We start from the raw sequence: 17,540 nt of genomic DNA, 5'->3' as shown, positions 1-17,540 counted from the left end.
ACTTCATCACTATATTACTTGTTCGATATGTATACTTGAGTGTGCAAAATCAACAACATAAAGTAGGTTAACTCACTCTATAAAAGAATCCTTTAGCCGCCTTTTGAATAGATAAAAGAGTTTTGTTTTGTTTTCTCATGTGTTGAGATATGATCACAGCCAAAAAGAAAGAAACACAATGGAGCTCAAAGTTGAGAGTTTTCTAGCACAAACTTCGGCTTGGGGATTCACACACTCTTAACGAATAGATTTCGGCAAATCACTATGTGGATCACCATTAAAGGCAGGGCAACTGTGCTGCTATGATTTGATAAGTCCTAGTTGGTGTACAAAAGTTAAAAGAAAAAAGGGCCAAGGAGGACTCCTCCAAAGAAAATAGACTTTCAGGTATGTCAAAATCTCTCTTGTGATTTTTCTAGATTAGTTTCAATTATAGCCATCCATGGCTTAGGGGATTAAAATTTTAATAATATTCCCCTACATATGAGTTGTCTTAGCATGATTTAAATCCAAATAGTGGTATTAGAGCCTCGTTTAATTGATTGAATCTAGTTTTATGTTTAGTTGTTGAAGATTACAAAAACTATTTTGTTTATATGTCGATTTGATGCAAAGTTTGAAAAATTATTTAGAATAATTCTAAATGGATTTTTTCAAAACTAATTGATGTTTCAAAAGGCCTTTAAAGTCTTGATTTATGGATTTAAAATCTAGATTTAATAAGTCCTTAAAGATTTTATAAATTTGTTTTAAGAGAATACAAATTTGAAAAAATCTGGTAGCATAAAATGATCTACTTTGAAAATTTTTTTTGAGGGACTTAGAGAAGGAGATTGTGCATGATTTTTGAAGCGTAGAAGGTCAAGAGGATGATCTCAACCTCTGAAAATTTATAGCATTTAATTACGTCGTTTGGCTCGTGATATGATAATGTTTCTGCACAAACAGTTTGTTGGAATTGTATTCTTGTGTGACAAAAACTTGCAAAATCATGGCTATTTGTATTCCAAATTTTTTAAGGTTTTGAGAGCATTTTGGCATGATGTTTGGGGCATGGGATGTCTCTGAATTGGTGCCAAAATCACAGCAAAAAATGGAGGATGGAATGGACAACATAGGTGATGTAGACCCAATAAAATTACACTAGCTTGTGCGATTTCTTCTCAATATAATTAAGAGTTTCACTAATTTGGTTATGACCTGAATTTAGACTCCTAATTGTAATGGAATATATCCTAAAGAGTTTAGGATTGCCTTAAATAAGATTCTAAAATCAAATTGGCAAAGAAATAGGACTCTTGACCATAAAGATCTAATTCTAGTTGGACTAGAATTATAAAAATTGAGGACAACAAGGATTAAATTTCTAATAAGATTAGAAGGCCTAATTGGATTAGAATTCCTTGTGAATATTAAATTTCTAATATAATTAGGACTCCTATTGAGAATAAAGGTTAGATTAAAATTCATAGTCCTAAAAGGTTTAGAATTACAAAGTATATGCTTAATTTAATTCCTAGTAGGACTAGGACTTCTAAATTGGCACAAGACTTGTAATGAGATTAAGACATCAAATTATTTGGATTAATATCTTCAAAGGTTGAGCAATATTATTGCCAAATGACATATAAGATCTTCAATTTGAATTAAACATAAGTTTTATATATTCATTATATGATTATGAATGCATGAGGATGATTATGGACTTAGACCACTATAATGTGTTATGGATGGTTATGGCTGAATGTATTTGATATTTATTTTATAAATAGGGAGTGTGTGCCTTGCCTTTCCTCTATTTTATTCAGGAGTTGTAAATTTCTCTTTTCATCTTACTCCCCTCAAATATAACTTGAGGTTTCTTTACATATATGTAATTAGAATTCATAAGATTAGATTAGAAAGAAAATTTTGTAATTCCAATAATGAAGGACGAAGGCTCCAAAGAGACATGAAGATTACAAGACGACAAGATATGGTGATATTTGCATGTAATCTCTTAGGATTTAACCAACTAATTTCCTTCGATGGCTTAAGAAAATTAGATTAGACAAAAGTCCATAATCATCTTAGTAGTATGCATGTGATAAATTTATTTTATGCAATATTATAAAAGCTATGCATGCCAAATTTGATGAGACCTAAAAAACAAGATAAAAGAAACAACAAAAACCCCTCATTAAAATACTGAGTCACATGCTTCGCATGATTTAGTTGCCTTCCACCATATAACAAGATAACCAGGCTACCCTTTTAATTGGAGGCATGTTCAGTCACTCAAAGTCAAACTTTTACACGGGCATGTTTGAGTTATTGGTGGGTCTTGCTAAACTAAAACTGTGTGGTTCAGAAGTGTCACACTTGACCACATGGTCTTAGAGGCAGGGTTAGGCACAATGCATATGATGCATCTAAACAATGAGTTTTCACCTAATTGATTCAGGAGTTGCTTGTGCATGCAATTGATAAGCTATGTTATCTACCCAATTTGGCTTATTGTGATTTGCTGAGTCACTCAAGGTTGCAATAATTCAAAAAGGGTCCAAGCCCGCTAGAAATACCTAGTAGCGATTTTCGTATAATAGTGAGGGCTATTATTATGAAAAATTAATGGGGGAATCAATGTAAGATTTAATACCTCATCTTAAATTGGTTAAGAACATGACAGACTAATACAAATACTTTTTCTATATTTATAGGCTGTTAAAATAGGTATAATAATTACTACTTTGCTTGGCATGCTTGATGCCATCAACCTAAAATGTTTGGACTGGTATATCACTTTGAGAAAAGTTCTCAATAAATGGAAGGGTGCAATCTTGACAAGTAAAGAGATAACTTTAAATATGATTGAGCTTAATCTTTCTGCTGCTAATCCTAAATCTTGGATAATAGATTCAAGATGTAGATCACATTTATGTATTGGCATAAAAGCTTTAAGCGATTGTAAAAGGCTTGGTAAAAATGAGGTAGTCCTAAGAGTGGGCAATGGTGCAAAAATTACAATAGTTGTCATGGGGACTTATGATCTTATTTTACCATCGGGCTTAATGTTAGAGCTAAAAGAGTGCTATTATGTACCGAATAACTAGAAACATCATTTTAGTTTCATACGTAACTAAAAATGATGATTTCAAATTTAGTATGAAGGGCAATTGTTGCACTATCATTCTAAATGATATATTTTATGGATCCGCAACATGTCATGAAGGACTTTATGTTATGGATCTTGATAGCCCAATGCTCGATATAGATGTAAAGCTAGAAAAGATAATTCAAATCAAACCTATATTTGACATTATAGACTTGGTCATATCAATAAGACGAGGATAGCCAAGTTATATAAACAAGGTTATCTAGATCCATTTGATTGTGAATCATATGCAACTTGCGAATGTTGTTTCCTTGGTAAGATGACTAAGACTCCGTTTACTAAAAAGACTAAAAGAGTAGGTGTGCTCCTAGGGCTAATACATTCAGATGCATGTGGACCCTTCAACACACTAGCTAGAGGAGGTTATTCGTATTTCATTACATTTACAAATGACCATTCTAGATTTAGTTATGTGTACTTAATGAAGTACAAGTTTGAAGCTTTTGAAAAGTTCAAAGAGTTTAGGGCTGAAGTTGAGAAACAAACTGGGAAGAGTATTCCCACTCTTAGATTGGATCTAGGAGGAGAATATGTGAGACCTTGACCTTTATAGACTCGTAAAGGGAAGTATACGCGATATCCCTGATTAGGGGTAATTTAGTCAGTTTTTTAGTAAGCCCATAAAAGTAAGATTTTAAACAATATTATGGCCTAAGTAGGCCTAAGGCATAAATGGATAGTGAAATTAGGGGTAAAATGGAAAGGAAACCAAAATTTTGATGATTTTAATGGTAGGGGCAAAATGGTCATTTTTCACCTCGAGTTAAAATTTTAGGTTTTCATGAACTCGAGTATGTCTAGACCATTATGGACCTTGTCCCAGTGTCAAAGGAGTAAAAAGATTTCATAAAGGGTTGGAAGAGAGCAAGTTAATTGGTGGAAGGGTAATTTGGTAATTTCAAGGGAATGGATAAGATTGGCTATAAATATCTTTCTTCCAGCAGCTTCTTCTCCCATTTTCTAGCAGCTTGTCTTCTTCTTCTTCTTCCATCTCACGTTGCTTCCAACCTCCATGGAAGCTTGATATGGAGCTTGCATGATTTTCGCTCTCTAGCTTTAGTTTTCGTACCTTTGTGCTCTTATGACTAGAACCCTTGTATTCTTCCACTCTCTCACTTCAAAACCTTTTATTAATCTTATTTCCATATGTTCTCTCACTAGTTGAGCATTTTAGAGAGAGAAAGAGAGAATTACACCATTTGTTTGGAAGCTATTAGAAGAGAATTCAACTACAAAGGAACCCTAGGGTGAGCGATGCATTAAGCTTGGTTTTTAGCTATGGATAATGGCTAGTAATTTAGATTATGAGCTATTTTATTGTTGAGGATGTTCATTCATTTTATAGTGATTTAGATAGTGAACATAGACAGCCATTTAAAGTGGCAATTGAAGGCTAGCTAAGAGATAGCTTTTAGGGTTTATAGCATGTGAATTAACATAATGGTGATGTTAATGTGATGGCAGGTTTCAAGGAAGCCCCATCATCCCATTTGGACAATTAGGGGAATTGGAGTCATCTAAAGGCTCAACAATATACTGGTGAGTGGACTGCCTATCAAAATTATTTTGGGAATATGACTGTTTTGTACAAAGTATTTGAATGATTCTATACAACTTTTGTTAAAACAAGTGCCTTGGCAACAAGCCTTTGATAAATCAATTTTATGTTATGACATGTGGTTATCATGAATCTCTATGCTCCAACATTATGTTGATATACATATATGCTTGAATATAATGTTGTGTACTTATATTGACTCGGCTATGTGCGAGTAGGGAGTGCACATAAGTCGAGGATGACCCGGTTATGTGCAAGTAGAGAGTGCGCTTAACCCGGTGATGACCCAGCCATGTGAGAGTAGGGAGTGCGCATGAGCTAGTGATGATTATGATGTGATGGTGTGTATGATGATGATGGGTACACGTATACATATATACATATGTAAATATGTGTTATAGGAAATTAATGAGTAATGGTATATGGTTGTAATGCATGTGAAACTTGACATGTTAAACCTTGGAAAATTGTCATGCGTTTCATGTTGGTTTGGACATTTCAGCAGGGTGGTTTTTCTTTGAGAAAAAGGGCAACTTTTTCATTGGTGCCCTATTTCTCGCTTCAACGAGAATCATTTTTGCGGCAGTGAGAAACTCTCGGGTTTGGAGGGGTAGACAGGCCGAAAACTCGCTGCAGCGTGAATGACACTGTAGCTTCTCGCTGCAGCGAAATTCATTCTCACTGCAATGAGAAACTTTCTGTTTTTGGGTTACAATTTCGCTGCAGCGAGATTAAGCTCGCTGCAGCGAAAAACTTTCTGTTTTGTCTTCTATCTTGTTCAATTGCTGCCCTATATTTCACTTCTTTACTACCATATCTGAGCATGGGCTTTCAACATTAAGGACTAAATGAGTTAAGTTTAAAATGAGGAGGTTTAGTGAGAAACCCTCGGCCAAATGAGAAACGCTCATTCGACTAATAACTTAATCCCAACGTCGCTGTAGCGAGAATGCTTTTCCGCTGCAGCGAAGATTCGTTGTCGTATTTGACTTGCTTGCGTATCATTGAGGCTTTCATTCTTCGAATGGTTCGTTATGTACGAGTTCATGATTTCAAACGATTAATCATTTAAGGGCTTGATGAGGGGTTTTTAATATGAATGGAAATAAATTGCACTGTTTTGAAATAAGTGCATCATGATTTTAAATTCTTCCTTGTTGTTGTTTGTTCCCTTCCTTGTTCACTCATTGGGTTTATACTCACCATTTTCAACTTCATGTTTTCAGATCACGAGGTAGTCGATAACTAGGACGAGGTGTCCTTGTAGACTTGTATCCATCTTTTGGTAGGTGTCTCAACATTCAGTAGCTGTACATTCATCTGAGTCCCTCCATTGGAAATCGAGTCTTCTTTTTGAGATGTATAGACAAACTTGATGTAAATTATTAAGATACATGTTGTAGGCAATGTACACTTAATTAGTATGCCAGTATGAGTCGGGATTGTTTAATATTACTTTGATCTTAAGTTATGAAATGTGACTTAGTAGTTTATGATGGAATGATGAACATGTCAGATTGATAGGCTTACTTGGGCTTAGTGGACTATGTCCATTAGGCCCATGAGCCGGTCATGGTCCGAAATTTGGGTTGTGACAATGTTGGTATCAAAGCTCTAGGTTTGTCTAGGTCCTAGGACTACCTTTTGTTGGTCTAGCGGAGAGTCAAGTCTTTATGTGGGAGCTTTGATTGTGAAGTGTGAACCGTAAAATATTTTACAACCAAGTGATCGCATAGATTCCCTATCTTAGAAACCACCTTTTTCCTTAAGTATAATTATAAAATGTGTTAACAACAGGTGTTTGCTCTTGTCTAGGTAAGAATGTTGCCTAAGACATGAGCTGCCTCAAGACGGATGGGGGAGTAAGATGCTCCTACTGAGATGGCAAATAGGCCACAAGCATCCACCCTATGGGGTTGGGGTAGACGTGGTAGGGCCACTAGGTTAGTGAGGGCAGATACTCTCGTGAGTAGATGAGAGGAGGGATAGTCCTCAAGCGATGTGGATAGACAGCCCACTGGGGGCATTACCATTGAGGACTTGGCAGCAGGCCTGTAGGGAGTTAATCGGGTTGTAAAGATAATGGTAGCCCGTATGGATGATATACAGAAGGTGGTAGGGAGGAGACCTACAGTACAAGAATCCCCTAGCTCCCAAGAATAGGCTGATCGCCAACATCATGAGGTTGAGAGAGGTCACTTAGAGATTTCTCTTCCTGATTTCCTGAAGCTCAAGCTTCCATCATTTCCAAGGTCTGATGCATCGGAGAAACCCTAGGTTTTCTTGGATAAGATGGAGAAAATTTGTAAGGCTTTGGGATGTTCCAGTGTTCGATCAATTGAGCTAGCCGCCTTCCTATTAGAGGATGTGGCCCAGGAGTGGTATAGCTCTTTATGTAGAGGCAGACCGATGGATGCAACACCATTGGCTTGGAGTGAGTTCAGTGCAGCCTTCTTGGATCGATTCCTACCACTCAGTGTACGTAATGCCAGAGCTAGAGAGTTTGAGACTTTGGTACAAACTTTGAGCATGACGGTGTCCGAGTATGACATCAAGTTCACGCAGCTAGCTTGTTATGCGCCCTATCTCATTTCTACTGAGGAGATGAAGATTCAGAGGTTTGTGGATGGGTTAGTGGAGCCATTATTTAGGGTTGTGGCATCTCGAGATTTCACTACCTATTCTGTAACAGTGGATTGTGCTCAACGCATTGAGATGATGACTAGTAAGAGTAGGGCTGTGAGGGATAGAGCAAAAAAGGCCAAGATAGAGGGTTATCAAGGCCTTAGAAATTTTAGCAGTGGGATGTCATTTTCTAACCGTTAGGGTCCACAAAGGGACTCACGATTGCCCCAGAGGGGGAGTGACTCGCTTGGTGCTAATGTTGGGGTGGGACAAAAAACTTTTAGTTCTAGTTGGCGGCAAGATTCTAGACAAGGTAGTCAAGTAACCCCGTTCTTGTGATACTTGTGGAAGACAACATAATGGACGATGCTTCCTTATTACAAGAACTTGTTTCGGGTGTGGTCAACCTGAGCATATTAGAAAGGATTGTCCGATGGCATATCAATCACCAGATTCTACTCGTGGCTCTACCCAGCAAATTTCATTTGCTTATTCCGTTGCTGCTCTATCGGGTCGAAAGGCTAGTGGATCTAGAGGTAAAGGTACTGGTACTTCTTCTCAGGGTAGGCCATCTGATTCTGGATGTCAGAGTTTTGCTGGTAGGGGCCAAGCAAGGGTGTTTGCTTTAACATAGTAGGAGGCCCAGACATCCAATGCCGTGGTCTCAAATATTCTCTCAATTTGTAATATGAATGCCCGGGTACTATTTGATCCTAGTGCTACCCACTCTTTTACCTCTCCATGTTTTGCATCTCATTTGGGTAGAGATCGTGTTAGGAGAGAGGAACAATTAGTGGTGTCTACTCCTTTAAATGAGGTATTTGTGGTCGAATGGGAATATGAGTTCTGTGTAGTGCGAGTCAAGGATAAAGACACTTCGGTGAATCTAGTGGTGTTAGACACCTTAGACTTTGATGTGATCTTGGGAATGGATTAGTTATCACCCTGCAATGCTAGTGTGGACTGTTGTCATAAATTGGTTAGATTTGATTTCCCCGGTGAACCATCATTTAGTATTCAGGGGGATAGGAGTAATGCTCTAACCAATTTATATCGGTCATATCTGCCAGAGGACTATTCCAACAGGGTTGTTTAGGTTATTTGGCTATGGTAAGGGATACTCAGGCGAAGGTTGGAGATGTAAGTCAAGTGTCAGTGATGAAGGAGTTCGTGGATGTATTTCCTGAAGAACTACTAGGTTTGCCTCCCGAGCGGGAGATTGAATTTTGCATAGATTTAATTCTCGATACTAGACCTATATCCATACCCCCATATAGAATGGCACCTACAGATCTTAAGGAGCTTAAGGATCAGTTGGAAGACTTATTGGATAAAGGGTTCATTCGTCCTAGCGTCTCACCATGGGGAGCACCGGTGTTATTTATGAAGAAGAAAGATAGGTCACTTAGGTTATGCATTGATTATCGACAGCTTAATAAAGTGACGGTGAAGAATAAGTATCCTTTTCCAAGGATAGATTATTTATTTGATCAACTACAAGGAGCACAATGTTTCTCTAAGATAGATTTGTGATCTAGGTACCATCAGTTAAGGATCCAAAATGAAGATGTACCAAAGACAGCATTTCGAACAAGGTATGGGCACTATGAGTTCTTGGTGATGTCATTCGGGCTCATGAATGCTCCTACGGCCTTTATGGATTTGATGAACCGAGTGTTCAAACCTTACTTGGACAAATTCATGGTAGTGTTTATTGATGATATCTTGATCTACTCGAGAAGTAGGGAGGAGCATGAACAGCATCTTAAGATAGTGCTCTAAATTTTGAGAGAACATCGATTGTATGCCAAGTTCTCCAAGTGTGAGTTCTGGCTGGAAAGTGTTGCATTCTTGGGGCATGTGGTATCTAAGGATGGGGTACAAGTTAATCCAAAGAAAGTTGAAGCAGTGGAAAAATGGCCAAGGCCAACCTCAGTTACGGAGATTAGAAGCTTTTTGGGTTTGGCTGGCTATTATCATCGCTTTGTGAAGGACTTCTCTAAAATTGTTGCTCCTCTGACTAAGCAGACACATAAGGATAGAAAATTTGAGTGGTCAGATGCTTGTGAGAATAGCTTTGAGAAGCTTAATACCTATCTCACCACAACTTTTGTATTAAGCTTACCACAAGGCACTGGGGGTTATACTGTATTCTGTGATGCATAGCGAGTTGGTTTAGCGTGTGTATTAATGCAGTAAGGGAAGGTGATTGCGTATACATCAAGGCAACTTAAAAGACATGAGTAGAAATACCCCACACACGATTTGGAGATGGCAGCGATCGTGTTTGCTTTAAAGATTTGAAGGCATTATTTGTATGGCAAGACTTGTGAGATATATACTAACCACAAAAGCTTGAAGTATATATTTCAGCAGAAGGATCTTAATTTACGGCAAGTAGATGGATGGAGTTGCTAAAAGATTATAATTGTACTATTCTTTGTCATCTCGGCAAGGCAAATGTAGTGGCAGATGCCTTGAGTCAAAAATCTACGGGGAGTTTAGCACATATCTCTATAAATAAGAGATCCTTGATTAGGGAGATTCATAGCTTGAGAGACATGAGTGTACATTTGGAAGTTTCAAAGGCAAATGCATTGCTAGCACATTTTAGAGTGAGGCCTATCTTAATAGATCGAATTAAAGAAGCACAAGGTAAAGATGAGTTTGTGGCTAAGACTTTAGAGGATCTTTAATGAAGGAAAGGAAAAATGTTTACCAAAGGCACAGATGGAGTGTTGTGGTATGGAACCCGACTTTATGTACCTGATGGTGATGGGTTGAGGAGAAAAATATTAGAGGAAGCTCACATAGTCACCTATGTGGTACATCTAGGGGCTACAAAGATGTATCAAGATCTGAAGGCGGTGTATTGGTGGGAAGGACTCAAGAGAGATGTAGCTGAGTTCGTCTCCAAGTGCCTAGTTTGTCAGCAAGTTAAGGCCGAGTATCAAAGGCCCGCGGGACTACTACAGCCATTACCAATGCCCGAATGGAAGTGGGAGCATATTGCCATGGACTTTGTAACGGGTTTGCCTTGAACTAATGGGGGTTACGACTCGATTTGGATCATAGTAGATCGGTTAACGAAGTCAACCCATTTTTTTTTGACTAAGACTACTTACGGGGCTGCCCAGTATGCTCGAGTTTATGTGGATGAGATAGTACGACTGCATGGTATTCCCATTTCTATAGTATCGGACAAAAGAGCTCAGTTCACCAGTAGGTTTTGGGGAAAGTTACAAGAAGCATTAGGCACTAAGTTGGACTTCAGCATAACTTTCCACCCTCAAACTGATGGACAGTCTGAACGAACAATACAGACATTGGAGGATATGTTGAGGGCCTGTGTGATAAACCTTGGGGTTAGGTGGGATCAATATCTACCCTTAGTAGAGTTTGCCTACAACAACAGTTTCCAAACTAACATCCAAATGGCACCATTTTAAGCATTATATGGACGGAGATGTAGGTCACCCATTGGATGGCTAGAGGTGGGAGAAAGGAAACTCTTGGGGGCCTGAGTTGGGACAGGACGCCATAGAGAAGATACATATGATTCGACAACGGATGTTAATAGCACAAAGTAGACAAAAATCATATGCTGATAACAGATGAAGAGACTTGGAATTTCAGGTGGGGGATCACGTATTTCTAAAGGTCTAACCAACTAAAGGGGTAATGAGGTTTGGTAAGAAAGGAAAATTAATCCCTCGGTATATAGGACCCTTTGAGATCTTAGAAAGGGTTGGAGCGGTGGCTTATCGTTTGGCACTACTACTAGACCTCTCAAATATTCACCCTATGTTTCATGTGTCCATGCTTAGGAAGTACAACCCGTATCCCTCTCATGTAATACGGTATGAGACCATCCAGCTAAAAGATGATTTGACCTATGAGGAGCAACCGGTAGCTATCCTCGATTGGCAAGTCAAAAAGCTCCGTTCAAAAGAAGTAGCCTCAGTGAAAGTGTTGTGGCGAAACCACACTAGTGAAGAGGTAACGTGGGAAGCCGATGAGGAAATGCAAACAAAGTATCCCCATCTCTTTGATACTTAGAGGTACGTTACCTTATAGTGAATTTAAATTCGGGGATTGAATTTCTTTAAGTGGGGGAGAATGTGAGACCTTGACCTTTATAGACTCGTAAAGGGAAGTATACGCGATATCCCTGATCAAGGGTAATTTGGTCATTTCCTTAGTAAGCCCATAAAAGTAAGATTTTAAACAATATTATGGCCTAAGTAGGCCTAAGGCATAAATGGATGGTGAAATTAGGGGTACAATGGAAAGAAAACCAAAATTTTGATGATTTTCACTGTAGGGGCAAAATGGTAATTTTTCACCTCGAGTTAAAATTTTAAGTTTTCATGAACCCGAGTATGTCTAGACCATTATGGACCTTGTCCTAGTGTCAAAGGAGTAAAAAGATTTCATAAAGGGTTGAATGAGAGTAAGTTAATTGGTGGAGGGGCAATTTGGTAATTTCAAGGGAATGGATAAGATTGGCTATAAATATCTTTCTTCCAACAGCTTCTTCTCCCATTTTCCAGTAGCTTGTCTTCTTCTTCTTCTTCCATCTCACGTTGCTTCCAACCTCCATGGAAGCTTGATATGGAGCTTGTATGATTTTCTCTCTTTAGCTCTAGTTTTCATACCTTTGTGCCCTTATGATTAGAACCCTTGTATTCTTTCACTCTTTCACTTCAAAACCCTTGATAAATTTTATTTCCATACTTTCTCTCACAAGTTAGGCATTCTAGAGAGAGAAAGAGAGAATTACACCATTTGTTTGGAAGCTATTGGAAGAGAATTCAACTACAAAGGAACCCTAGGGTGAGTGATGCACTAAGCTTGGTTTTTAGCTATGGATAATGGCTAGTAACTTAGATTATGAGCTATTTTATTGTTGAGGATGTTCATTTATTTTATAGTGATTTAGATAGTGAACATAGATAGCCATTTAAAGTGGCAATTGAAGGTTAGCTAAGAGATAGCTTTTAGGGTTTATAGTATGTGAATTAACATAATGGTGATGTTAATGTGATGGTAGGTTTCAAGGAAGCGCCATCATCCTATTTGGACAATTAGGGGAATTGGAGTCATCTAAAGGCTCAACAATAAACCGATGAGTGGACTGCCTATCAAAATTGTTTAGGGAATATGATCGTTTTGTACAAAGTATTTGAATGATTCTATACAACTTTTGTTTAAACAGGTGCCTTGGGAACAAGCCTTTGATAAATTAATTTTATGTTATGATATGTGGTTATCATGAATCTCTATGCTGCAACATTATGTTGATATACATATATGTATGAATATAGTGTTGTGTAATTATATTGACTCGACTATGTGAGAGTAGGGAATGCACATAAGTCGTGAATGACTCAATTATGTGCGAGTAAGGAGTGCGCATTACCCGATGATGATGCAGCCATGTGTGAGTAGGGAGTGCGCATAAGTTGGTGATGATGATGATGTGATGGTGTGCATGATGATGATGGGTACATGTATACATATATACATTTGTAAATATGTGTGTTATAGGAAATTAATGAGTAATGGTATATGGTTGTAATGCATGTGAAACTTGACATGTTAAACCTTGAAAAATTGTCATGCGTTTCATGTTGGTTTGGACATTTCAGCAGGGTGGTTTTTCTTTGGGAAGAAGGGTAAATTTTTCATTGGTGCCCTATTTTCTCGCTGCAGCGAGAATCATTTTCACTGCAGCGAGAAACTCTCTAGTTTTGAGGGGTAGACTGGTCGAAAACTCGCTGCAGCGAGAATGCATTTTCGTTGTAGTGAGAATGACACTGTAGCTTCTCACTGTAGCGAAATTCATTCTCGCTGCAGCAAGAAACTTTCTGTTTCTGGGTTACAATTTCGCTGCAGTGAGATTGAATCTCGCTACAACGAAAAACTTTATGTTTTGTCTTCTATCTTGTCTAATTGCTGCCCTATTTTTTACTTCTTTGCTATCATATCTGAGCATGGACTTCCAACATTAAGGACTAAATGAGTTAAGTTTAAAACGAGGAGATTTAGTGAGAAACCCTTGGCCAATTGAGAAACCCTCGTTCGGCTAATAATTTAATCCCAACATTGCTGCAGCGAGAATGCCTTTCTGCTGCAACGAAGATTCATTGTCGTATTTGACTTGCTTGCATATCATTGAAGCTTTCATTCTTCAAATGGTTCGTTATGTACGGGTTCATGATTTTCAAATGATTAATCATTTGAGGGCTTGATGAGGGGTTTTTAATATAAATGAAACTAAATTGCATTGTTTTGAAACAAGTGCATCATGATTTTAAATTCCCCCTTGTTGTTGCTTGTTCTCTTCCTTGTTCACTCGCTGGGTTTATACTCACTGTTTTCAACTTCATGTTTTCAGATCACGAGGCAGCCGGTAACTAGGACGAGGTGTCCTTGTAGACTTGTATCCATTTTTTAGTAGGTATCTCGGCATTCAGTAGCTGTACATTCGTCCGAGTCCCTCCACTAGAAATCGAGTCTTCTTTTTGAGATGTATAGACAAACTTGATGTAAATTATTAAGATACATGTTGTAGGCAATGTACACTTAATTGGTATGCCAGTATGAGTTGCCATTGTTTAATACTACTTTGATTCTAAGTTATGAAATGTGACTTAGTAGTTTATGATGGAATGATGAACATGTCAGATTGATAGGCTTGCTTGGGCTTAGTGGGCTATGTCCATTAGGCCCATGCCCTGGTCATGGCCCGAAATTTGGGTCGTGACAGAATATCTTAGTCAGGAGTTTTTGGATTATCTAACAGAACATGGGATTCTATCACAATGGACTCCACTTAGAACTCCATAACATAATGGAGTGTTTGAAAGGAGAAATAAAACCTTGTTGGACATGGTTCGTTCCATGATAAGTAGGGCAGACCTTCTGATATCCTTCTAGGGATATGCCCTAGAGACTGTTGTTTACCTTCTTAACAAGGTTCCAACCAAATCTATTAATAAGACACCATATGAGATGTGGTATGGCAAAAGGCCAAACTTGTCTTATATAAGGATTTGGGGATGTACGGCTTATGTGAACCATGCATCATTTAATAAGCTTGGAGCTAGATTAGATAAATGCAAGTTTGTAAGGTATCCTAAACAAACTGTAAGATACTATTTTTATAATCCCACTGAGCAAAAGGTGTTTGTTCGAAACATGCCACTTATAACACCCTGTACCCCCGTATAGTAGTCAACATAGCCGTATTGATAAGACGAAGGGCTAAATGACACGAATTTAAGTGTCCAAGAGCGGTGACGGGTGAAAGGATTTTTGGAGTAATATATTCTGCACACGAGGAAATAATAACTAAATAATAATATTTTTATTGAGGATGAATTAGCGAGTTAAAAGGTGATTTGGAAGTGAATCGAGGCATAATAAGACGTTTGGGACTCGAAGAGGCAAGTGGAGAATGTTGGAATAAAATAATATTTTATTAATAAAATAATATTAAAGTATTAATAGTTTATCTGATGTCGAGATTAGTCATGAACGAGGATTATATGGCTAATCTAAGTGGGGAAGAAGAAGAACGAGAGAATTTCAGAGAAGAATGGCTCAAGTGGGGCCGTGTGCCTTTTTTTAATAGAGCAAGAACAGGTAAGTATATATTTAAATATTATGGTGACACTTTGGCAAAGTGCAAATTATATATTTTAATTGTATACACGAAAAGGAAGAAAGATAGGAATAAATTGGAGTTAAAAGAAATGATTGAGGACCAAATTGTAAAGGATGAAAAGTTTGTTGGGATAAATGTAAATAAGGAAAAGTTGAGAACTTAAGTGCAATTACCACATTTGAAGTTAAATGGGAATTTACTAATCAAGGGAAGCTAGATTATGTGGAATGATGGAATTTGCATGGAAAAATTCATTGTTACATGCAAATTATAGCATGCAAAAAGGAAAAAGTTAGTGGGGAACATGTGGGATCCCTATCATGCATAGTAAAAGGGAAAATAGTAAAAGTAAGATTAAATCTATTTTACATGTAATGAGATTGGTGCATTAGGTGGCCAAATAAGGAAAGAAAGATGTGATGTGCATGTGACTTGAATAATTTAATGAAAGACCAAATAAAATATAAGATAAATTTGTGCATGAAATGTGATTGGAGGAATAAAGTGGTGCATGGAATAAAGAAATAAAGCAAGGAAGGATGAGAGAATGAAGTGGTAGATGGGGAGAGAATGAAGATAGATTTTGGGCCAATGCATAAGGAAAGAAATTGGTGCATGAAGAACCATTGGATGGAAAAATGGCCAAATGAAAAGAAAAGGAAATTGGTGCATGTATTGTGATTGGTTTTGAAAGGTGGCCAAATGAAATAAAAAGAAAAAGAATGCATGCATGGTGATTGGTTTAAATGAGTGGCCATGTAATACAAAATTTAAAAAGTAAAGAAGAAATGAGAAATAAGCCTTGGTGAGAGAAAAGGTTGGCCATTTGGAGAAGGAAAAGAAAGGAAAGAAAGCCTTGGAGAGGTTCCACTTGAGAGAAAGAAAAACAAGAAAGAAAAGAGAGAAAAGGATAGGAAAGGCTTGGTTTTTGCACAAATCAAGAGGAACCATGAGGTTCCCTCCCTCATCTTAAAGATTTGTGTTGTTTCATCACCAAGGAGCCTTCAATACTCAAGAGAGAAACTGTGGAGTGTCAATGGAGGTATTAAGCTCGACTTTGTGATTCAAGCAAGGAAAGGTAAGGAATTTTGTTTTTAGCTTGAGTAATCTTTGAAAATGAGTTGGTAACTAAGAGAAATGTCTTGTGCTAGCAAAGATCAGCTTGATTGGAGGAAAATTGGTGACATGCAAGCCATCAAACCCGTGGGTTCATAATGGGTTCAAAGTGAAAGGAAAGTGGTAAGTTTAATACTATGTTTTGAGGCATATGGTTAGTTGAATATTGTGAGGAATGATTGTGCAATTGTTGGTAGCTTGGTGAGTGAAATATTGGAAGAGCATTGAGGTTGCATGCAAGGTCAAATTCACCATAAAGGTAAGGCATGCAATGTGTAGTGTTATTGTGATGTCAAAGGTACGGTTAGAAGCAATTGTGATAGTTGAAAGCTCAAAAAAATGTAATGTGTGGATATGTGCTGTTGTGAACTGCATAAAAGGTTATGAATGTTGGTGTGCATGAACGAATATTACTGTTATGCTTGGTAGCAGTAATGTAAACTATGGTGTATGTAAACTTAGAAAATGCTTGATGAAAGCAGATTTATAATTGCTACCATATGCGAGGTTGATGGTGTGAAAATGATATATGAACTTGATAAATGTCATTGGAAAATATTAATATTGTCACGACCCAAATCCCGGGCCATCACCGGCGCGAGGGCTTAATGGACATCGCCCACTAATCCCAAGCAAGCCTAGCTATATTATCCTGCTCATTATTCCATCAAATTACTAAAGTCACATTTCATAATTTAGAATCCAGTTAATGCTATTCATTGCCAACTTATAATGGCATTACCAACTAATATACATGTGTTGTCTAAACATATGTCTTAATAATTTACATTAGGTCTGTCTTTACACAATAAAAGAGTACTCAACTTCCAGTGGAGAGATTCGGATGAATGTGCAGCTACTTATTTCAAAAGAATGCAATTTTATTTAGTGCTTATCAAAACCCCTCAGGAAAACCCCAATTTATTAAATCACTTAATGTAAAGGGTCCATGCTCAGCAAAAGATTTGAAGAATGAAAACTTTAATAACTTTCATGTAATTCAAGTTAAGTAGACGACGGGTCCTCGCTGCCGCAACATTTGACTTAAATTATCAACTGTCCGAGGGTTTCTTAGCTGGTCGAGGGTTTCTCACCAAACCCCTCATTTTAAACTTAATTTGTTTATTCCTTAAAGTTGGAAGTCCATGCTCAACTATGGTACCAAAGAAGTGAAAAATAGCGCAGCAATCGATCAAGATACTAAGTGAAACAGAAAATTTTTCGCTGCAGCGAGATTCAAGCCATAAAACACAAACTTTCTCGCTGCAGCGAGAACCATATCTGGTGAAACCCTCGAAAACTCGAGAGTTTTTCGCTACAGCGAGAAATAGGGCACCAACAAAAATTCTCCATTTCCTTAAGAAAAGGCCACCCTATTCACATGACAAATGCAACATGAAACACATATAAATTCC

This window comes from Theobroma cacao, chromosome 1, assembly GCF_000208745.1.
Source record: "Theobroma cacao cultivar B97-61/B2 chromosome 1, Criollo_cocoa_genome_V2, whole genome shotgun sequence".
NCBI lineage: Eukaryota > Viridiplantae > Streptophyta > Magnoliopsida > Malvales > Malvaceae > Theobroma > Theobroma cacao.
This window is presented reverse-complemented; position numbering follows the sequence as displayed.